General features: G+C 38.4%; 1 long non-coding RNA gene across 1 annotated transcript in view; it reads left to right on the forward strand.

Moving 5' to 3' along the window:
- Positions 1-234: 234 nt before the first annotated feature.
- Positions 235-24,383, forward strand: part of LOC309640282 — a 129,126-nt gene continuing 104,977 nt past the window's right edge. Inside the window, exon 1 of the long non-coding RNA XR_014252159.1 lies at positions 235-289. This is a non-coding gene — a long non-coding RNA (uncharacterized lncRNA). The remainder of the gene's footprint in view (positions 290-24,383) is intronic.

The following is a 24,383-nucleotide window of genomic DNA, read 5'->3' on the forward strand; positions in this document are numbered from 1 at the left end:
AATTGATACAGCCACTATGGAGAACAGTATGGAGGTTCCTCAAAAAACTAAAAATAGAACTACCATATGACCCAGCAATCCCACTACTGGGCATATACCCTGAGAAAACCATAATTCAAAAAGGGTCATGTACCACAGTGTTCATTGCAGCTCTATTTACAATAGCCAGGACATGGAAGCAACCTAAGTGTCCATCGACAGATGAATGGATAAAGAAGATGTGGCACATATATACAATGGAATATTACTCAGCCATAAAAAGAAATGAAATTGAATTATTTGTAGTGAGGTCGATGGACCTAGAGTCTGTCATACAGTGTGAAATAAGTCAGAAAGTGAAAAACAAATACTGTATGCTAACACATATATATGGAATCTAAAAAAAAAAAAAAGGTTCTGATGAACCTAGTGGCAGGACAGGAATAAAGACGCAGATATAGAGAATGGAATTGAGGACACGGGGAGGGGGAAGGGTAAGCTGGGACGAAGTGGGAGAGTAGCATTGACCTATATACACTACCAAATGTAAAATCGATAGCAAGTGGGAAGCAGCTGAATAGCACAGGGAGATCAGCTCAGTGATTTGTGACCACCTAGATGGGTGGGATAGGGAGGGTGGGAGGGAGACGCAAGAGGGAAGGGATATGGGGATATATGTATACATATAGCTGCTTCACTTTGTTATACAGCAGAAACTAACACAACATTGTAAAGCAATTATAGTCCAATAAAGATGTTAAAAATAAATAAATAAGGTATAAAAATAATGAGGCCCACACTGTACATGTGTTTTGTCCTCTAACTGAAAGCTGCCTCAATTCGTGCTTGTCTAATGAGGTGCAATATAGCCATGCCTGAAATAACTTTGGGTAATGAGATGACTTCCGTTAATCTACTTATGAAAGAGTCTGTTCATTAATTAGCCTGGACAGCACAAAAGCAAGAACAGCGATGCTCCTGTTTCAGAGTGGCAGCCAGAATCTAATTAGAAATTAGTGGCTGAAAGGACTCAAATATTTCCACCTACACTGATACCGACCTGCAGGTACTCAGCTGTGATGGTAAATCATTTCATGTGTGAGACGGCTTGAGCAAGGGGAGCGTAGCTTGACGGGGCAGGTGGCAGAGAGCACGTCAAGGTCAGGGCAGCTTTCAGACAGTCTCCTTTATCTCCAAAGATAAGAGGGTTATTAGGAAAGTAGAGTAAGAAAATCATCACTTCATCTTTCTTCTCTCTCTGTGCTCTTTCTCTCCCACTCCTCTTACACACACACGCCACCACTACCATACATGATCCTGAAGCTGTTTACAAAATAACATGTAGGTAATAATATGAGTGCTTATATTCTTATTCAAATGATCTTTTATTCCTTCCAACTTCTAGATTAACAAGAGCCAGTTTCAATCCCTCTCTCTCTTTCTCTCCTCCTCCCACTATAAAAAAAACAAAAACAAAAAATCCCCAAAATAACCTTTCAAAGAAATTTCCTAAACACTCATTCTGTCAATATCCCAGAAAGAAAAAGTCTATTCTAAGGCAAGGGATGATTGTTGAGTGATTTTAGAGATCGAGTGAGTCTATTCATGTTCAAGAATAATATTCCGAGGAAAAAGCACTTCAGTATTATCAATTACTTTTAAACCATTTTACCTAAGTTGAATTGCCTCTTTTATGAAAATATGTTGTCTAACATTTCTTTGCCTTTCAGCTCTATGTGGGCTTAGGTTTTTCTCATAATATTTTCTTAAGCAGGTCAACAGGGTCTAGTTCCCAGCTTTTCATCTTGAAATCATGAGACAATATATTAACCCTTAACCTATATCCCATTAGAGAATCTCTGTAAGCTGAATTAGGTAGTATGTTTTAGGCAAGAAAATGAATTATTCTGTAACAATTTTCTGCTTTCTAAAGAAGTGTGGCATACAAAATATCTAACTTTGCTCAAGATAAATATGTATTGAGTGAATGGAATAATGACTGGATTGGGAGTTTCGTTATTGTTATGAAACAGGGATTTAAATGCTCAAAGGAATACCCAGTGGTCCTTTTCCACCATTAGCCTGGACCAAGCTTCCTCTTTGCTCAGAAAGCTGAAAAGTGTCTCTTGCAAGTAGGGGTAGGAGAAGGGAAAAGGCAGTTTATAAAAGGAAGGAGATTAACGCTACCCAAAAACTTACAGGAAAAAGTTGCTCACAGATATTGTCCAGAACAGAATAAGGTGAATGAGAGAAAATATGTGAAGCAAAATAAACTCCAAAGAGAATACTAAATTAAAAAACCCAAGTCTAGGGAAAACTTGAATTTCTATATATTGTGCTGGATTTGGGGGAAAATGCTGAGATGGATAGATGGGCTATTAAGCTTTGTCTTCTTCACTCTTTCTGCTCAAATTCTTAAGCAAGTGTCAAATCAATATTTATTACTGATGATGACATTACTGATATGGATTCCTCTGCTTGCAACCTTTTCATAGACTAAGGGGTTTAGATTTGGAGGCCGCATAGAGTTTATTTAATCCATCTTCTCTGTAAATAAAGAACGTGAATCCTAGGGAGACCAGTGACCGGGTCAAAGGTACATAGTCTAGAGGAGCTTGGTCCTCCCAGTGTAATCTTTATCTGAGATGATTAGCTCAGATTCAGTCCTTGATTTCCAGGCTGGCTCCAATGCAGCCCTTATCCTGCTGTGATATAACTGTCAAGTCTCCTAATCAGTCTTTGTCACAGACTCTGAGCTTTTCAAAAACAGGGAATGTCTTTCGACTCTTCATTTCCAGGATACATGCCTGGCAATGAGAGGGTATACACTCTACCTATTCATGCATACTCATCCCACGTGAAATTTAAGCATTCAACTTGTAATTTACAATACTTAGGAACTCAGGCCTGCCTGTATTTCAATTCATAGTTACTCTCCTCAAACGGAGTCCTTCCCACCCCTCGAGTCCCATCTCTCATCTCACCCTCTCCTGAATGCTATGTGCCAGCCACAGTGCTCTCCTTGAATCAGCCCTGCTCTGCTGGTTTTCACATTCCCTTCCTTTGTTCACTATGGCTCGTAATATACAATCACCAAATCCCCTTTCTACTTCCTCCTAGGCATACAGCTAGCCCACCTTTCCCAACCCTCCTTGCAATTACATAAAGCTACATGATTGAGTTCTGGCCAGTGGACAGAAGGTGAAGGTGATACATGTCTCTTCCAGGCCTGGCCCTTAACAACAACGAGCATGATACTTCAAGATGCATGGAGAGGAATATGAAGAATACAGAGGAAGGAGCCATGTTATGGAAGGAACCTGGATCTCTGAGTCATTGGCCCTGGAGAATATTTGACCAGGAGAGTCATTCAGCTAGGAACACTGTGTAGAACTGATGTATAAATGAGAAATAACTTTCGTTGTCTTAACGCATTGAAACGTGGGGGTTTTTCGTTACAGCAGTTAACCTACGTGACTAATATTCTAATGTTGTTCCTTCTTCCTGGAATGCCATTCACACCTTTTCTACTTGACAAAGACCTTCTCAGCTTTCAAGATTTACTTTAAAGAATAACTTCTACCTGAAATTCCTTTCCCTCCCTGCCTTTTGTAAACTTATTGTATCCTCACTTTCTGCTCCTATCTCCCTCTGAAGTCAGTATTAGCAGACCCCGTGCACAAAGCAGAGAAGGATTCAGAAGATGCTGATTCCATGAATTAAAGACTGAATTCTCCCCAAAGTTTCTTCCCCCCAATGCTCCTGAATTGGACTCATGGAAAGTCCTTTATTTCTTTTTTCACTGTCATGCTCTGTACCCACTGCTCTTACACTGAAGATGCTCTTTTTTCCCTTGTTTGCCAAGTTGCCACACACTCCCTCTCAGGCTGTGGGGGAAATGACAATACCACAGTCTTACAGGAGGAAATAATTTATGTTTGCAGGATGTATACATTTACATGAAGAGTTTTACAAAACTTCTTGTTTCCAAATCAAGTAAAAATCTGGATCCATGGTTCCACTCATAAAACATGGCAATGTATCCAATATCCATGATTCCTGGGGGGCGGGGGGATCCTCTCCTCCCTTTGGCTATAAAAGTGTCCGAGGGTCCTAAACAATCCCTGAAACTGAGAAGTCCTTTGTGCTTTGCAATTTGGTCATCACTAAGTTGGTCATTGCATGATCGTGTTGGGGTGATAGAAGACAGGGCTCCATTCCCCTTGACCTCACACCCAATAAACTTGAGACCAGTGATACTAAGCCTGGTTCCTGATGGACCATTAGGAAGAGAAAAACATCTCACTTATTTTCTGAATTCTTTTCATAAGAGTTAGTCAGTAAGAAAACAAGACACAGTTCATTTTACTAACTGGTTTTTCTGCCACAAAAAATTATAAAATATTGGTTAAAACATCACAACATACTAACATTGTTGCTTAGGAAAATCATTTTACCTCTACATGTTATTATTTATTAAAAGGGGTAAAAGTAAAGAGAGAATGGGAATGGAGGCTTATAGTAAACCATAAGATTTCTGGAAGCAAATTTAAACTGTATAACAGAAAGTTAAAATGAATTTACCTTTGGTCAAAAACAAATAAAAAGTAATTGTAAAACTAAACTATAGTCCAGAGCTTCTACTATTAGACGATAAATATTCAGAAAACATCTAAATGAAAGAAAGCAATATTTGTTCTACTTTGAGATATAGCCTCCTCCCCAAGGCAAAATAAGCACAATCAAATAAGCAAACAGAAAGCAACCCTGACAACTGCCTTTCTGTATAAAACTCACCATCTTCTGGTGCCCTCTTTGACCTACCAGGCCCTATTCTAAGTGTCAGGATACAACGATAAATAACAGATCATTTCAGCTCACAATGAGTTCCAAGATCAGCTTGGAAGATGAGAGATGCACACAAACACCTATACAACAATGTAGACAGCGATACAATCACAGAAGAGAGAAAGCACAAGTAAATTATAAAAGTGATGTAGAAAAGACTCAACATCTTTGGGTGAGAGGAGTGAAATACCATGATGCTTCTTTCACTGCTGTTGCCTGCAGACTATGTTCCTTTGCATTTGCTGTGAATGCGTCAGACTCACACTGTCTTATATCATTTGCTTCCTTCGGAATTAGAATTTATGACATTTTTATATCTGGAATGAACACATGGCAAATGAGCAAAAATCCAGTTTCTGAATTTAGTAATAAGCAATCCTTGCCATCTGATATTTTCAAAAGTACATTCAATACCATTCATAATAAAATTAGTTCCTACATACTAGCTTGAGTACCTTTCTACCAAAAAATTCAACATTTGCAACCCATTTGTGCAGTTTATCTTTCAGCTGTTGTCTTTAACTACTAAGGAAACACACCTGTCATAGCATTAGAACAATACAGAAGTGTTTGAAATAAAAAGTAATGTTTTACTCCCACAGAAATTAGTGGCTATGAGACACTATACATGAAATGCTCATGTGAGAAGAGAATTACTGGCAGAATTTAAAAATCAACAATGTATCAATTAAGATTATCCTCTCTGAGGAATAGACGAAAATGGGAGGGAAATAAAATGACCAGAGCCTGACAGAACTGTGACACATTGTCAAGCATGTCAGTATCTGCACAACGTGTGTTCCAATTGGAGATGAGACAGGTAAAGGGGTAAAAATAATATTTGAAGAGATAATGACCGAACACTTCCCACATGTGAGTTAAAAATTTATTTACACATCTAAGAAGTTCAATCAACAAGTAGCATAAACTCAAAAAGATTTACACCATCAGTAAACTGCTGAAAGATACAGACACAGAGAATGTTGAAAGCAGCTAAAGGAATGACTTGTCAAGGGATGTACAAGGGACCCTCAATATGATTAACAGCTGATTTCACATCAGAAATCATGGCGGTAGGAAGGCAGTGAGATGATACCTTTTCAAAGTGTTGAAAGAAAAAGATGGCAAACCAAGAATTCTACATCAGCAAAGCTATCCTTAAAACATGCAAGAGTTATTAAGACATTACCAGGTTTTTTTTAAAAAAAAGGAAAACAGAATTTGTCACTAGCAAACCTTCCCTATAAGAAATACTACAGGAAATCTTTCAGGCTGAAATGAAAGGATACTAGATAGTAACTCAAATCCACATGGGAAAAAAAGAGCCCTGGTAAAGATAATATTGATAAAGAGAAAAGGCAGCATAAATGTATTTTTCTCTGTGCCTCTCTCCTCCTCTATCTGATTTAAAAGACAACTGTGTGAAACAATAATTATAAAACTGTGTTGATGTGCTTATGATATAGAAAGATGAAATGCATATGAAAATAATGGCACAGAAGAGGGGAAGGAACAAAGCTATATAAGAACAAAGTTTTGTATACTGTTGAACTATGTTGTCTGAACTGAAGATTATATGTAATAATCTGAACTATATTGTTATAAGGTAATATGTTCATTGTAATGCCCAAGGCAGCCACTGAGGAAATAACTTTTAAAAACGTAGTAAGGGAAACAACAAGGGAATTAAAATAGTTCAATATAAAGTATTTGTTTTAAAGAAGGCAATTATGAAGAAAGAGAGGACTGAAAAATAAGACATAAAAAGCAGATAGCAGACAAAAATCCTATCTTATAATAATAATTAAATGTAAAGGGAGTAAACACTCCCCAACAATGAAAAAGATTGTCAGACTGAATTTTTATTTTAATATAGGCTACCTACAAGAGATACACTTTAGATTCAAAGGCACAAATAGGTTGAAAGTAAAAGGATGGAGAGGTGTATACATGTAAACAGTTATTAAAAGAGGGCTTCAGTCACTATACTAACATCAGTGAGAGCAATAGAATTTAAAACTAAATTGTTAATTGAGACAAAGAAGGACATTTAAAAATGGGAAGTGTCAACTCCTCAAAGAATGACAATTATAAACATATATACACCAAAACAGACAATTCAAAAATAATAGTTGGAAACTTGAACTATAGAGACTTCAGCTTTCAGTAATAGAACAACTAGCTAGCGATCCATGAGCCAAAGAAGACTTGAAAAATATTATAACATTAAAAACCAACTAGATCTACCAGACATCAATAGAAACCTTAACAAGAGAAGAATACACATTCTTCTCAAGTTCCCATGGAATACTCTGCAGGAGAGAACTCTTATAACTCAACACAATAATAAGACAGAGTCCCAATTTTAAAAATAGCTAAAGGGTTTGAATAGACTTTTTTATATACAAATAGCCAATAAGCCCTCAAAGAGATGTTCAACATCATCAGTTATCACAGAAATGCAAACCAAAACCTCAATGAGATACCCCTTCACACCCACTAGAATGGCTACAATAAAAGAGACAAAAAATAACAGTGTGTGAGATGTAAACAGATGGGAACCCTCAAGTATTTACTGATGGAAATGAAAAATGGTACAGCAGCTGTGGAAACCAGTTCAGCAGTTCCTCAAACATTCATGTTTATATGAGGGAGCTCAAGCCGCCTGGGGAGAGATCCACACTGAGAGGGACCAGGCCACACAACCAGATGGGCTCCCGGCCAGAGCCAGCAGCAATGTGAGTGAACCATCTCGAAAGTGGGTCCTCCGGCTCCCATTTGAACAGCCCCAGATGAGACCATGTCAAGCAGAGACAAACCATTTCTCCTCAGGCCTGCCTGAATTGCAGATTCATAAGCAAAATAAATTAATGTTGTTATTTTAAGTCACTAAAAAAAGAATCAAGCATAGTGTTACATATGACCTAGCAATTCTACTAAGTATTTACTCAAAAGAAATGAAAATATATCTCTGTACAAAGACCTGTGTATGAATGTTTATTGTAGCATTCTTCATAGTAATCAAAAAGTGCAAAAATCAAATGTCAGATGATGAACGGATAAACCAAATGTGGTGCATCCATCCAATGGAATATTATCTGGCCATAGAAATGAATGAAGTACAGATTGGTACAACATGGATGAACCTCAAAAGCATTATGTTAAGTGAAAGAAGCCAGACACAAATGGTCATATACTGTATGACCATTTATATGAAATGTCTAGAATAAGTAAATCCATGGAGACAGAAAGCAGATTATTAGTTGCCAGGGGCTGGTTGGTGCATGGAAGCAGGGGAATAGAGAGTAATTGATTAAAAGATATGGGGGCCTTTGGTGATGATGAAATATTCTGGATTCATTTGTGTCAATGGTCATACAACTTTGTGAGTATCTAAAACTACTGGATCACACTCTAAAAGGGAATTTCATGTTATATGCATTACATCTCAATTTAAAAGTTGCTATGGTTTTGCTCCCAAACAAATGCCACTAATAAAATTCTGGAAATTTGAAATCACTGTATGCAGTAGAAAGTCCCACGTGTTGGGTACCCAGCATACACCTGGCATTTTACATGCATTGTCTCTTCCAGCCCTCACCTCATCACTCTTGCATAAGTAAACTCGTGTTTCAAGAGGTAAAATAACTTGTCCAGAGTTATATTACTAATATGGAAGGAGATGAAATTGAACTTAGGTCTCCTGATTCAAAATTCTCCATTGTATGCTGCCCCATGACCTGTGCTGAGGAGAAAATTGTGTCCTAATTAGGAACACGGCAAAAGGTCTGTTTATTGGACAACAATGAAAACTGAAGTTGAGTCGTAAACAGCAAACAAATGATAAGCCAAGAAAGGGATGCTCAGTCTTCTTGTCTTTGCATTTCTAACAAAGCTCTTACATTCAGGCTGATGGTCAGGAAGGGGGTTGAAATGATGAGTTGGGGACGGGGGAAGGTAGGGGAACAGGACAAGAATATTCCCCATAGAGAACAGAAAATGATTTTGCAATGTGTCTACTTTATTTCAATTTCACCTGAATGAGTCATTCTCATTAAAAAAACTTTCCTCTGACACCTTGAACTTCCAAATGTTTTACAATTGTCTTTTATTACTGCCGTATTCTGCTTTTGCAAATGCACACATTGTTGACTTGAACTGTTCCATTCAATGAACAAAGTAAGTGATGAAAAAGCCAGCAAAAAGCAAAGCCAGACGTGGGTATGTAAACAGAAGTTAAGGAGAGAAGGTGACAGTGACTGACATAGATGTTAAAAGGGAGCTGGGTACCGACTATGGACGCTTGTTCATTTGCTGTCTCTGGGTGGTGAAGCTGAGTAGCTGGGGTTAAGAGTAGGAAGAAGATCCTTCACTTCCCCTTCATATCCACTGAATTGTGATACGAAACCACTGAAATGTGAATACCTAGTTCATAAATGGTTATTTAAAATTAAATTTTTAGCAAAAAAGTAATTAAATGCCAAATTCTGGAAAAAGCATTAAAATTCCTTTGAGAGAGGCTGTTTTTGTTCCAAGCCAGGCTGTGGATGTGTGTCATGAGTGAGCACAAGTGGTGCATGGCCGCGAGAAGCTGCCTCCAGATTCTGAAAAGCAAAGAGTTAAGACCAAGAGTCAATGAGAGCAAGGAAAAGAATTCCCCTAACTGGGGACAGAAGAGCCCCGGAGGAGTCACATGGAAAATGTTGGGTGTGAGAAGCTGTGATATTTCCTCTTCTGCTCTTTGGTCTATAAGAGGAAGTGTATAGAGTCCTTGAGTGCTCAGAGCATGAATGGAAGAGGGAAGAAAGATGTATAAATACATGCCAAAGATTTTTCCTGGGAATAGCAGGAAGTCAGACTGATGACTTTCTTTCTAGCAGCAACAAAACTATAGCAAAAGGTTTAAAGATAAACGAAGGTGGCGGGAGGGATAAATTAGGAGTTTGGGATTAACAGGTACACACTAATATATATAAAGCAGATAAACAACAAGGACTTTTGTATAGCACAGGGAACTATATTTAATACCTTGTAATAATCTACAATAGAAAAGAATCTGAAAAAGAATATATATATGCATACATATGTTATATATATACCTGAGTCACTTGCTGTACACCTGGAACTAACACAACACTGTAAATCAACCATACTTAAATAAAAAAATTTTTAAGGAGCTTCAAGATGGCAGAAGAGTAAGATGCGGAGATCACCCTCCTCTCCACAAATACATCAGAAATACATCTACACGTGGAACAGCTCCTACAGAACACCTGCTGAACGCTGGCAGAAGACCTCAGACATCGCAAAAGGCAAGAAACTCCCCACGTACATGGGTAGGGCAAAAGAAAAAAGAAAAAACAGAGACAAAACAATATGGACGGGACCTGCAGCTCTGGGAGGGAGCTGTGAAGGAGGAAAAGTTTCCACACACTAGGAAGCCCCTTCGCGGGCAGAGACTGCGGGTGGCAGAGGGGGGAAGCTTTGGAGCCACGGAGGAGAGCGCAGCCACAGGGGTGCGGAGGGCAAAGCGCAGAGACTCCCACACAGAGGATCGGTGCCGAGTAGCACTCACCAGCCCGAGAGGCTTGTCTGCTCACCCGCCGGGGTGGGCGGGGGCTGGGAGCTGAGGCTCGGGCTTCGGTCGGATCCCAGGGAGAGGACTGGGGTTGGCGGCGTGAACACAGCCTGAAGGGGTTAGCGCACCACAGCTAGCCGGGAGGGAGTCCGGGAAAAAGTCTGGAGCTGCCGAACAGGCAAGAGACTTTTTCTTGCCTCTTTGTTTCGCGGCGCGCAAGGAGAGGGGATTAAGAGCGCCGCCTAAATGAGCTCCAGAGGCGGGCGTGAGCCGCGGCTAACAGCGTGGACCCCAGAGACGGGCATGAGACTCTAAGGCTGCTGCAGCCGCCACCAAAAAGCCTGTGTGCGAGCACAGGTCACTCTCCACACCGCCCCTCCTGGGAGCCTGTGCAGCCCGCCACTGCCAGGGTCCCGGGATCCAGGGACAACTTCCCAGGGAGAACATACAGTGCACCTCAGGCTGTTGCAACATCATGGCGGCCTCTGCCACCGCAGGCTCGCCCCGCATCCGTACCCCTCCCTCCCCCCGGCCTGAGTGAGCCAGAGCCCCCGAAGCAGCTGCTCCTTTAACCCCATCATGTCTGGGTGGGAACAGATGCTCTCAGGCGACCTGCACGCAAAGGTGGGGCCAAATCCAAAGCTGAACCCCAGGAGCTGTGCGAACAAAGAAGAGAAAGGGAAATGTCTCCCAGCAGCCTCAAGAGCAGAGGATTAAATCTCCACAGTCAATTTGATGTACCTGCATCTGTTGAATACCTGAATAGACAACAAATCATCCCAAATTGAGGAGGTGGACTTTGGGAGCAACAACATATATATATTTTTTTCCTTTTTCTCTTTTTGTGAGTGTGTATGTGTATGCTTCTGTGTGTGCTTTTGTCTGTATAGCTTTGCTTTTACCATTTATCCTAGGGTTCTGTCTGTCCCTTTTTTTTTTCTTTTTCTTGTTTTTTTTTTTAGCATAGTTTTTAGCGCTTGTTATCAATGGTGAATTTGTTTTTTGGTTTGGTTGCTCTCTTCTTTCTTTCTTTGTTTTTATTACTTTTAAAAATTGTTTTTAATAATTATTTTTTATTTTAATAACTTTATTTTATTTTATTTTATCTTCTTCTTTCTTTCTCTCTTTCTTTTTTTGCCCTTTTATTCTGAGCCGTGTGGATGACAGACTCTTGGTGCTCCAGCCAGGCATCAGGGCTGTGCCTCTGAGGTGGGAGAGCCAAGTTCAGGACAGTGATCCAAAAGAGACCTCCCACCTCCACATAATATCAAATGGCAAAAATCTCCCAGAGATCTCCATCTCAATGCTAAGACCCAGCTCCACTCAAAGACCAGCAAGCTAGAGTGCAGGACACCCTATGCCAAACAACTAGCAAGACAGGAACACAACCCCACCCATTAGCAAAGAGGCTGCCTAAAATTCTAATAAGGCCACAGACACCACAAAACACACCACCAAACGTGGACCTGCCCACCAGAAAGACAAGATCCACCCTCATCCACCAGAATACAGTCACTAGTCCCCTCCACCAGGAAGCCTACACAACCCACTGAACCAACCTTAGCCACTGGGGACACACACCAAGAACAACGGGAACTACAAACCTGCAGCATGTGAAAAGAAGACCCCAAACACAGTAAGTTAAGCAAAATGAGAAGACAAAGAAACACACAGCAGATGAAGGAGCAAGGTAAAAACCCACCAGACCTAACAAATGAAGAGGAAATAGGCAGTCTACCTGAAAAAGAATTCAGAATAATGATAGTAAAGATGATCCAAAATCTTGGAAATAGAATGGAGAAAATACAAGAAACATTTAACAAGGACCTAGAAAACTAAAGAGCAAACAAACAGTGATGAACAACACAATAAATGAAATTAAAAATTCTCTAGAAGGGTTCAATAGCAGAATAACTGAGGAAGAAGAACGGATAAGTGACCTGGAATATACAACAGTGGAAATAACTACTGCAGAGCAGAATAAAGAAAAAAGAATGAAAAGAATTGAGGACAGTCTCAGAGACCTCTGGGACAACATTAAATGCACCAACATTCGAATTATAGGGGTCCCAGAAGAAGAAGAAAAAAAGAAAGGGACAGAGAAAATATGTGAAGAGATTATAGTTGAAAACTTCCCTAATATGGGAAAGGAAATAGTTAATCAAGTCCAGGAAGCACAGAGAGTCCCATACAGGATAAATCCTGTACCAAGACACATATTAATCAAACTATCAAAAATTAAATACAAAGAAAAAAATATTAAAAGCAGCAAGGGAAAAACAACAAATAACACACAAGAGAATCCCCATAAGGTTAACAGCTGATCTTTCCGCAGAAACTCTGCAAGCCAGAAGGGAGTGGCAGGACATATTTAAAGTGATAAAGGGGAAAAACCAACAACCGAGATTACTCTACCCAGCAAGGATCTCATTCATTTTTGATGGGAATATTAAAAGCTTTACAGACAAGCAAAAGCTAAGAGAATTCAGCACCACCAAACCAGCTCTACAACAAATGCTAAAGGAACTTCTCTAGGCAGGAAACACAAGAGAAGGAAAAGACCTACAATAACAAACCCAAAACAATTAAGAAAATGGTAATAGGAACATACATATCTATAAATACCTTAACTGTAAATGGATTAAGTGCTCCAACCAAAAGATATAGACTGGCTGAATGGATACAAAAACAAGACCCGTATATATGCTGTCTAAAATAGACCCACGTCAGACCTAGGGACACATACAGACTGAAAGTTAGGGGATGGAAAAAGGTATTCCATGCAAATGGAAATCAAAAGAAAGCTGGAGTAGAAATTCTCATATAAGACAAAATAGACTTTAAAACAAAGACTATTACAAGAGACAAAGAAGGACACTACATAATGATCAAGGGATCAATCTAAGAAGAAGATATAACAATTGTAAATATTTATGTACCCAACATAGGAGCACCTCAATACATAAGGCAAGTACTAACAGTCATAAAAGGGGAAATCGACAGTAACACAATCATAGTAGGGGACTTTAAAACCCCACTTTCACCAGTGGACCGATCACCCAAAATGAAAATAAATAAGGAAACACAAGCTCTAAATGATACATTAAACAAGATGGACTTAATTGATAATTATAGAACATTCCATCCAAAAACAACAGAATACACATTCTTCTCACGTGCTCATGGAACATTCTCCAGGATAGATCATATCTTGGGTCACAAATCAAGCCTTGGTAAATATAAGAAAATTGAAATTGTATCAGGTATCTTTTCTAACCACAATGCTATGAGACTAGATATCAATTACAGAAAAAATCTGTAAAAAATACAAACACATGGAGGCTAAACAATACGCTACTTAATAACCAAGAGATCACTGAAGAAATAAAAGAGGAAATCAAAAAATACATAGAAACAAATGACAATGAAAACACGATGACCCAAAACCTATGGGATGCAGCAAAAGCAGTTCTAAGAGGGAAGTTTATAGCAATACAATCCTACCTTAAGAAACAAGAAACATCTCAAATAAACAACCTAACCTTACACCTAAAGCAATTAGAGAAAGAAGAACAAAAAAACCCCAAAGTTAGCAGAAGGAAAGAAATTGTAAAGATCAGATCAGAAATAAATGGAAAAGAAATGAAGGAAATGATAGCAAAGATCAATAACACTAAAAGCTGGTTCTTTGAGAAGATAAACAAAATTGATAAGCCATTAGCCAGACTCATCAAGAAAAAAAGGGAGAAGACTCAAATCAATAGAACTAGAAATGAAAAAGGAGAAGTAACAACTGACACTGCAGAAATACAAAGGATCATGAGAGATTACTACAAGCAACTATATGCCAATAAAATGGACAACCTGGAAGAAATGGACAAATTCTTAGAAATGCACAACCTTCCAAGACTGAACCAGGAAGAAATACAAAATATGAACAGACCACCAATCACAAGCACTGAAATTGAAACTGTGATTAAAAATCTTCCAACAAACAAAAGCCAAGGACCAGATGGCTTCACAGGCGAATTCTATCAAACATTTAGAGAAGACCTAACACCTGTCCTTCTCAAACTCTTCCAAAATATATCAGAGGGAGGAACACTCCCAAACTCATCCTACAAGGCCACCATCACCCTGATACCAAAACCAGACAAAGACATCACAGAGAAAGAAAACTTCAGGCCAATATCACTGATGAATATAGATGCAAAAATCCTCAACAAAATACTAGCGAACAGAATCCAACAACACATTAAAAAGATCATACACCATGATCAAGTGGGGTTTATCTCAGGAATGCAAGGATTCTTCAATATACGCAAATCAATCAATGTGATATACCATACTAACAAACTGAAAGAGAAAAACCATATGATCATCTCAATAGATGCAGAGAAAGCTTTCGACAAAATTCAACACTGATTTATGATAAAAAAAAAACCCTCCAGAAAGTACGCATAGAGAGAACTTACCTCAACATAATAAAGGCCATATATGACAAACCCACAGCCAACATCGTCCTCAATGGTGAAAAACTGAAACCATTTCCACTAAGATCAGGAACAAGGCAAGGCTGCCCACTCTCACCACTATTATTCAACATAGTTTTGGAAGTATTAGCCACAGCAATCAGAGAAGAAAAAGACATAAAAGGAATCCAAATCAGAAAAGAAGAAGTAAAGCTGTCACTATTTGCAGATGACATGATACTATACATAGAGAATCCTAAAGATGCTACCAGAAAACTACTAGAGCTAATCAATGAATTTGCTAGAGTACCAGGATACAAAATTAATGCAGAAATTAACAGAAATCTCTTGCATTCCTATACACTAATGATGAAAAATCTGAAAGTGAAATTAAGAAAACACTCCCATTTACCATTGCAACAAAAAGAATAAAATGTCTAGGAATAAACCAACCTAAGGAGACAAAAGACCTGTATGCAGAAAATTATAAGAAATTATAGATGAAAGAAATTAAAGATGATACAAACAGATGGAGAGATATACCATGTTCCTGCATTGGAAGAATCAACATTGTGAAAATGACTATACTATCCAAAGCAATCTACAGATTCAATGCATCCCTATCAAACTACCGATGGCATTTTTCACAGACCTAGAACAAAAAATTTCACAATCTGTATGGAAACACAAAAGACCCCGAATAGCCAAAACAATCTTGAGAAAGAAAAACGGAGCTGGAGGAATCAGGCTCCCTGACTTCAGACTATACTACAAAGCTACAGTAATCAAAACAGTATGGTACTGGCACAAAAACAGAAATATAGATCAATGGAACAGGATAGAAAGCCCAGAGATAAACCCACGCACATATGGTGATCTTATCTTTGATTAGGGAGGCAAGAATACACAGTGTAGAAAAGACAGCTTCTTCAATAAGTGGTGCTGGGAAAACTGGACAGCTACATATAAAAGAATGAAATTAGAACACTCTCTAACACCATACACAAAAATAAACTCAAAATGGATTAAAGACCTAAATGTAAGGCCAGACACTATCAAACTCTAAGAGGAAAACATAGGCAGAACACTCTATGACATAAATCACAACAAGATCCTTTTTGACCCACCTCCTATAGAAATGGAAATAAAAACAAAAATAAACAAATGGGACCTAATGAAACTTAAAAGCTTTTGCACAGCAAAGGAAACCATAAACAAGAAGAAAAGACAACCCTCAGAATGGGAAAAAATATTTGCAAATGAAACAACTGACAAAGGATTAACCTCCAAAATTTACAAGCAGCTCATGCAGCTCAATAACAAAAAAATAAACAACCCAGTCCAAAAATGGGCAGAAGACCTAAATAGACATTTCCCCAAAGAAGATATACAGATTGCCAACAAACACATGAAAGAATGCTAAACATCATTAATCATTAGAGAAATGCAAATCAAAACTACAGTGAGATATCATCTCACACCGGTCAGAATGGCCATCATCAAAAAATCTAGAAACAGTAAATGCTGGAGAGGGTGTGGAGAAAAGGGAACCCTCTTGCACTGTTGGTGGCAATGTAAATTGATACAGCCACTATGGAGAACAGTACGGAGGTTCCTTAAAAAACTAAAAATAGAATTACCATACGACCCAGCAATCCCACTCCTGGGCATACACCCTGAGAAAACCATAATTCAAAAAGAGTCATGTACCACAATGTTCATTGCAGCTCTATTTACAATGGCCAGGACATGGAAGCAACCTAAGTGTCCATCAACAGATGAATGGATAAAGAAGATGTGGCACATACACACAATGGAATATTACTCAGCCATAAAAAGAAACAGAATTGAGTTATTTGTCGTGAGGTGGATGGAGTTAGAGTCTGTCATACAGAGTGAAGTAAGTCAGAAAGAGAAAAACAAATACCATAGGCTAACACATATATATGGAATCTAAGAAAAAAAAAAAGTCATGAAGAACCTATGTGTAAGACAGGAATAAAGACACAGACCTACTAGAGAATGGACTTGAGGATATGGGGAGGGGGAAGGGTAAGCTTTGACAAAGTGAGAGAGTGGCATGGACATATATACACTACCAAACGTAAAATAGATAGCTAGTGGGAAGCAGCCGCATAGCACAGAGAGATCAGCTCGGTGGTTTGTGACCACCTAGAGGGGTGGGATAGGGAGGGTGGGAGGGAGGGAGATGCAAGAGGGAAGAGATATGGGAACATATGTGTATGTACAACTGATTCACTTTGTTATAAAGCAGAAACTAACACACCATTGTAAAGCAATTATACTCCAATAAAGATGTTTAAAAAATTTTTTTAATTAAAAAAATACATATATACGCTTAATAACATATGTGTGGTAATTTGTGTGTATAAGTAAAATTTACATATATTGAAAAAAAGACATATATGGAATCAGAGCTCTCAAAATTCTGGTCCCTTAGAAAGACCTAGTATTCCAACTGTGGAAGAAACCTCCATCTAACAAATGGGAAATGGCTGAACACTGGATTTTTCTAGGCTTAGCTTTTTGTCCAAATAATATATATTTGAATATTCATGTCAAAAAAACTACTTTTCAAAAAATAAAACTAAGCAATTTTCACTATTTTTGTTTGCCATGTTTTGCTTTTATGTTTGGAAAATTGTTTGTTTTTTGGTGCCAGTCATGTCTTTAATTAGTGTCATATTTCATCTGCAAGTATATTTATTGACCTAAAATACGAAGTCCTTAGCTGGTAGGACATGTCATGCTGTGTTAGAAGCAGAATTATGAAGTATTTCTGGAAACTAGGTGCCTGGATGTCCATTGCATGAGGACAGGATCTCACTGTAGCAGCTGCTGGCCCTGACCTTGACATTCATGGACAGAAGTCCCAAAGGTTTTCTGCTCTTTGATTTGCTTTGCAACCAAAGCGACCCTTGGCTTTCATTATTTATCAAGTCATTAGTCACAGCACAGATGCATAATGCAGAGATGAGTTTTAAATTGTAGACCCTGAATCCTGCAGACTCGGGTTCATGTGAGGAGAGAAGCACGCTTATTAGGCCTATCTCATGGATATTCCCTTCTAGTTATAGTGACAAAAAAGTAGAGAGAAAGTGTACTATCTCATTGCTGTGTTTTAAACAAGGTAATGCGAGCAAGTGGAGACAACTTTTTTCCTAGGTTATAATGCCCTCAGAACTTTTCTTTCTGGTCTAGAGAGTTTAATTACTATTTTAGTAGATACATTTTAGGAAGATATTTATAGAGCACAAAAAAGAAATAGAACTGACCTGAGGGATAGGTTTTGTGAAATAATTTCAGTCAACAGGGTAGTTCTAAAGGGTGACTAGAAGTGTGAAGTTATTACCGCCCCAAAACCACCCCCCAAAAAGTAAAAACAGTTTCTTTCTTATCCAAATGTAACTTTGAGTAAGACTTGCTGCCCGCACGTGCAACCAAATTGCCCCCCACCTCCTAAGTAGTTATTCCAGTGTTACCGTTACTAACTCGCTAACCCAGGAATATATTTCTCATTTTCTAACATCACGTTCACTGTCAAGGATTTGTAAAGTACCAATTACATAGGAAAACAGAAGAGGGCATGATGAAAGAATTTTGAAATACCAACAGAAAATTCAGCAGCAAAACACAGCTGGGGCTCCAATCTGATCAACTAAGAGTTCAGAAATATATCCTCAATTAGGACTTCTTTTCAGTCCAATGAGGTATATGTTGTTTCCCAGAATTCTCCTCCTTTCTTCTTTTTTTTTTTTTTTGTACTCTTTTTCCATGTAAATTGTGCAAAATAATCTCTTGGCATTTTTCCATACCTTATATAATCCTTTTGGAAAATTCCTAGCTATTATTCTCTCACAGACCCAAGAGCAGCTGCTTAATCAAAAAAAAAAAAAAGCTTAAATTTTACCAATGATGAACTGAAGGTAGAAAATACCACTCTTTTAGGAATAATCATAAAGTGATAACACCGAACATTTATTGCATGCTTCCTATATGCTAGGTAGTGTGCTCAACAGTGAGGTTTTCATGATAAAGGGGGATTACCTGAGGAAAGGATGTGATGGGGAAGATGACAAGGCAGGACCTTCCATTGAGAACATCAAGTGCAAAGCCACGGAGGCTTGAGCTCCCATGGCATGGTGGAGAGCCGCAAGCCGTTCCCTATGTCTGGAGGAAGTGACATTAGATAAAGAAGGAATGTATGCACATTTATGTTTACATATGCATAAAATATACTTGAGAGGATCCCAAGAAATTTAACATTGGTTTGCCTGGGGAAAAAACAGCACTCATCTGGGGTGGATGAGATTCTTTGTGTCAATTTAACATTCTACCTCATATTTTTCAATCAAGAAACTAATAACAAAAGCACTCAATGAGATGTTTCATTAAGATTACTACTGCAGTATCATGAAAAATAAATTTTCTAGGAGGAGGAAAGAGTCTTATGCTGTGCAAAAGGGGAACAAGTTAAGAAGGATAGGACTAACTCTATGGGCAACAGGAAATGAAGTAAACAGGAAATGGTCAATAATTGCTGACTTAGGGCCCAACCAGATTTAAGGCCCATCAATTTGTGGAGAATTTTCCCCATCATTGATTGGCAACCTTCGTACCACTGCCAGTGAGCAAGTGGTCAGGAAGGGAACTCATTGAATATGGATCAAGCACGAGGAGGCATGGAAGTTGTGGGGATCGGAGAGAAAGGGAAGGTAGTCATGCACTATAGGATTTTTATTGCTTAAGGTTGTAAAACCAGGAGAGAAGTGATGAAATGAGTAAGTAATGACTGGAAATTCTAAAGATGCAAAGAACAAATGTGGTGGAAATAAAGGCGGGAAAGAGCCAAAGGAAGAGAGGTCTTAGTCAGCAAAAGAGACAAGGTTTACTATTTCAGAGAGGAGCATAGGTGTGACCATGGGAGACGTTGGCTGAAGAGCCATGACAGTAAAACTTAGTAGAACTGGGCGGGTGAAGGTACTTCATGTCTTCAATGGTTAACGTGGCTTTTACTGATGTGTTGCCTAGAATGACCTTAGGACCTGGGATTTCTGGTTCATGACCATAAAGAGGTATTCTTCACATTGACCTGGAATTAATTTATCTGCAGCTGGGATAACGCTGAGAAGGTACAGATGGTTTGGTAGAAGCAGTAAAGCAGAAAATAAATCTTTTTAATGGAATATAGATGCATGAATAACCAGTGGTGAAAGTCTCGGAGAAGACTTGCCAAAGAAGTGACAGTTGAAGCAGGTCTTGAAGTTTAAGTAAGAATTCAACTGGAAAAAAAAAAACAAAAACCTTGGGGAAAGCATTACAGCCTGAGCGAAGGGATGCTGGGGTCTCTGTATCTGTCCTGTGAATGACAGCTTGAAATCTGAATTCTGAAAATTGTTCTTTCATCCTCATATGCAAGATTCTTTGACTTGTCTTTTCTTTTAGGCAAATTCACCCCCTTCTTTGTGGGGCACATACTAGTTAGCACATAATAAATAAGTGGGCACTTATGAGATTTGTTTCATGTTCCACTTATTTTTATTTGTTTCCTTCCCACATGAAGGAGACAATAGTACAGCCTAGCAATTAGAGGAGAAATACTTTAAAGTGGTTGCAAATTATATAATGAGTACATTGTAAATGTAACTCAAATGATTAGAATTTGAATGAAGGTTGCTTTTTGAAATTCAACATCTAAGAAGTGTCTAGAGCACTTGGAGGAGGAATTGGTCAAATGTCCTGGGGTGAGGCTTTAAAATACGTAATTCAAGAGGAACTGGTGTGTATGGTTTGTGGAGCTGGTGCTGAGTTGGCAGGCCAAAATAATTTGTAAAATGTATTATACCTCCAACAACTATACATCAAGATAAAGCACAGAGGATTGGAGCTCCTACTCCAGTATGAAATATCTGAGACCATATTTTAAATTTCAATATGGCATGCCATTCTTAGCCACTCCTTTCAACAGCTAAAGCTTTAAATAATATGTCGGTATAAACATATAATTGTCAATCACAAATAAACACTCCAGAGATAGGTTTTGCTCATGGCTCATCTCGCTGACCCTTAAGCAGTATGTTAACAATAGAATAAATAAAATGAATTTTCTTTGCTACTGACACAACCCAGATGGTTCCTCACTTTTGACACATAGCTAATTATAACCCTCTTCAAAATCATTACTAATAATTTTCAGATATTTTATGCAGATTAATTTCCTATACTTTAAGCTAAATAACCTTGGCCTCACGCTCTGTGTTTCTCCACTCCAAAAGGAGGAATCTCATTTCCAGACAACTTCTAAGTCAGTAACTAATGCGACAGAAGGAAGGAGACAGAGGAGGTGAGGAAGAGGGAGTTTCTGCCTCGCTGCACTTAGAGATGAAGCAGAAGATGATAAGCATGACCTACACAGCCAGTGAGGATAACACAAGTGCTATCACAAGCAACGCACTGTGGGAACGTGGAAGAAGGGGTACTGAGTCCAAGGATTAAGGATCAGAAGAGGCTTCATGGAGGAGAGATTTTTTTGAACCATACTTGAGGACATGTGTATTTTCAGCAGATGAAAAGAGAGAAGAGAATAATCCAGGTTGCCATGACAGTTTGATTTAAGGAGAGAGGCCTAAAAGTGTAGGCAATATTGAGAAAATAGTGGGTGGTCCAATATCAGTCTAAGATTGTTTGCACCCGGAAGGCTGTATATGTATATATTTTTAAAAGATTATTGAAATCTGGCTTGAAAATATATCAGAAAGGACCTCGAATAAATTTCTCACGAGTTTGGAATTTAATGGGAAAGTCCTAAATACATTGTATAAACTTGAAGTACAGTGATGGTGTCTTATCTTCTAGGGAAAAAGTGTGTGTTTTATGATTTAGAAGGTAATTTAGGTCAAGAAATCAAGAACTGAAAACAAATTCAATGTTCCAATAACCGACTATAACAAGCAGCTCTCCAGTGCGTGTTATGAGGTTTTAAGGGCAGTTAGAAGGTAATAAAGGCTTAAAAAAGTTCACTGAGATAAATTCCACATTGACATTTTTATGTATGGACCTCATATTTTCTCCCACAAAGACTTGTGTCTGTAAGAGGTAGTCTGAGTGGTCATTTGTTAATGAGGTTTAATGAAATCTAGCTTCAAAACATGGATGAGTCAGGAACTTAAATTTAGGGGTCTAATAATCGGAAGTAGGTAAACTTTCCTTCCTCTTAAAAGAAGTTAATACACATGCTGCAAAATTGACAGGTATGGATTCATCCATTCCTTTCTCTTAGAATTTTTCCAACATTTATCTATTAGAAAATGAATACTAATTGAAAACGGGTGGTAAGAATAGCAGCTGCCTCACCTTCCTAGTTCTAACCTAATGCAGCATCTACTGCAAAACTTATATATTTTATGTAATAGTTGAGGTGCCAGTGACAGAAACTCAACACAAAATTGTATATTGTTAAAACTGCTCAGTGACAAAACCAAGGAAACAGTGTAGATGGAGCCATGTTCTGCAGGGACTAGATCCAGGATATTAAGTACCATTAGGGTTCGCTCTTTCTCCTTATCTCTGCTTTTTTCTGTTGGTGTAGATTTGCTATTTCTTCATGGCTGGAATCATGACCACAGATAATTCTGAGCTTTACATAAGGGTTCCTCAGTTTCAGAACTGCTGACAGTTTAAGCTAGATCATTCTTTGTTTGGGGGATCTGTTTTGTGGCATGTAGGGTGTTTAGCAGTCGCCCTGGTCTCTGACCACTAGCCTCCCCACCCCTGAGCTGTAACAACCAAAAACCAGACATTGCCAAATGTCCCCTGGGAGGAAAAAGTGTCCCCACTTGAGAATCACTGCCTTATAGGCTTAATGTCAGAGAAGAAGGAGCTGTTCATTCACACAGCTTTCATTTGGAAAAATCCAACAGAATTGTTTTGGTCCTATGTGGACCGCATACCCATTCTGAACCACACTTTTCGACAAGGAAAAAACTTTATGACTTTGGGTTAGGTCTTAGGACACATAAAGCACAAATTATAAAAGAAAAAAGTGATAAATTGATAATCAAAATTAAAATTTTACTCTTTGAAAGGCATTGCTAAGAACATGAAAACCACAGGCTGGCAAAACAAATATCTGATAACGGGATTTGATCCAGAATATAGAATGAACTCATTTAAAAGAAGATGGGCAACCCAGTAAAACACTGGCAAAAGATTTGGACACCTCACAAAAGAAGACATGCAAATGAAAAATAAGCATAAGAAAAGATGTTCATCATCATTCATCATTAGAAAAATACACATTAAAACCACAATGAGCTACGCCCACTAGAATGACTAAAATGAAAAGTACCAACTGTTGGTGAAGATGATGAGCAAGTGGTGGGAATACACAAGGACAAAGATACAGCCACTTTGGAAAAGTTTGGCAGTTTCCCATCAAGCTAAACATGTATTTATCTTAACATCCAGAAATTCCTCTTCCAGTCATTGCACCAAGAGAAATAAAGCATATTTCTACACAAAGACCTATATGCAAATATTCACATAAGCTTTATTCATAATTGCCAAGCTCTGGAAACAACTTATCAACTGATGAATAGATACATTGTTGGCCTTCCTTAAAATGGAATGTGTCTCTTTAAAATGGAATTCAGCGACAAAAGGAAAAACCTATTAATAAATGCAACGATATGGATGATTCTCAAAGTAATTATGCCAAATGAAAGAAGCATGATATAATATACCTTATACTGTATATAATTCTATTCATTTAATATTCTGAAAAGCCAAAGCTTAAAGGAGAGAAATCAATTCCAAGATCTAAGTGTAGACGGAAAGAACCGACAATGTAGAATGATTGTACTGGTGGTTACATGACTCTGTAGATGTGTCAATTTTCACCAAAGTTTACACTTTAAAGGGGTGAATTTTATTGGGAATGTATGTAAATGATACCTCCATATATCTGATTTAAAACCAGATATAGGGATTTCCCTGGTGGTGCAGTGGTTAAGAATCTGCCTGTCAATGCGGGGGACATGGGTTTGATCCCTGATCCAGGAAGATCCCACATGCCACGGAGTAACTAAGGCCATGCACCACAACTACTGAGCCTGTGCTCTAGAACCCGTGAGCAACAACTACTGAGCCCACATGCCACAGCTACTGAAGCCCGCATGCCACAGCTACTGAAGCCCGCATGCCTAGAGCCCATGCCCCGCAATGAGAAGCCACCACAATGAGAAGCCCGCACACCACAGCAAAGAGTAGCCCCCGCTCGCCACAACTAGAGAAAGCCCACATGCAGCAACGAAGACCCAACGCAGCCAAAAATAAATAAATAAATATATTTTTTAAATTTAAAAAATAAAGTGTAAAGAAGAATTGCTGATCATATTCTTTAAAAAGAAAAAAAAGATACAATTTTTTTTAAAAAAAACACAACTCAACTCTAAATTTAATACACCTCAACCACTTTCTTCATGAAG

This window comes from Balaenoptera physalus, assembly GCF_965194825.1.
Source record: "Balaenoptera physalus genome assembly, chromosome: 12".
Lineage (NCBI taxonomy): Eukaryota > Metazoa > Chordata > Mammalia > Artiodactyla > Balaenopteridae > Balaenoptera > Balaenoptera physalus.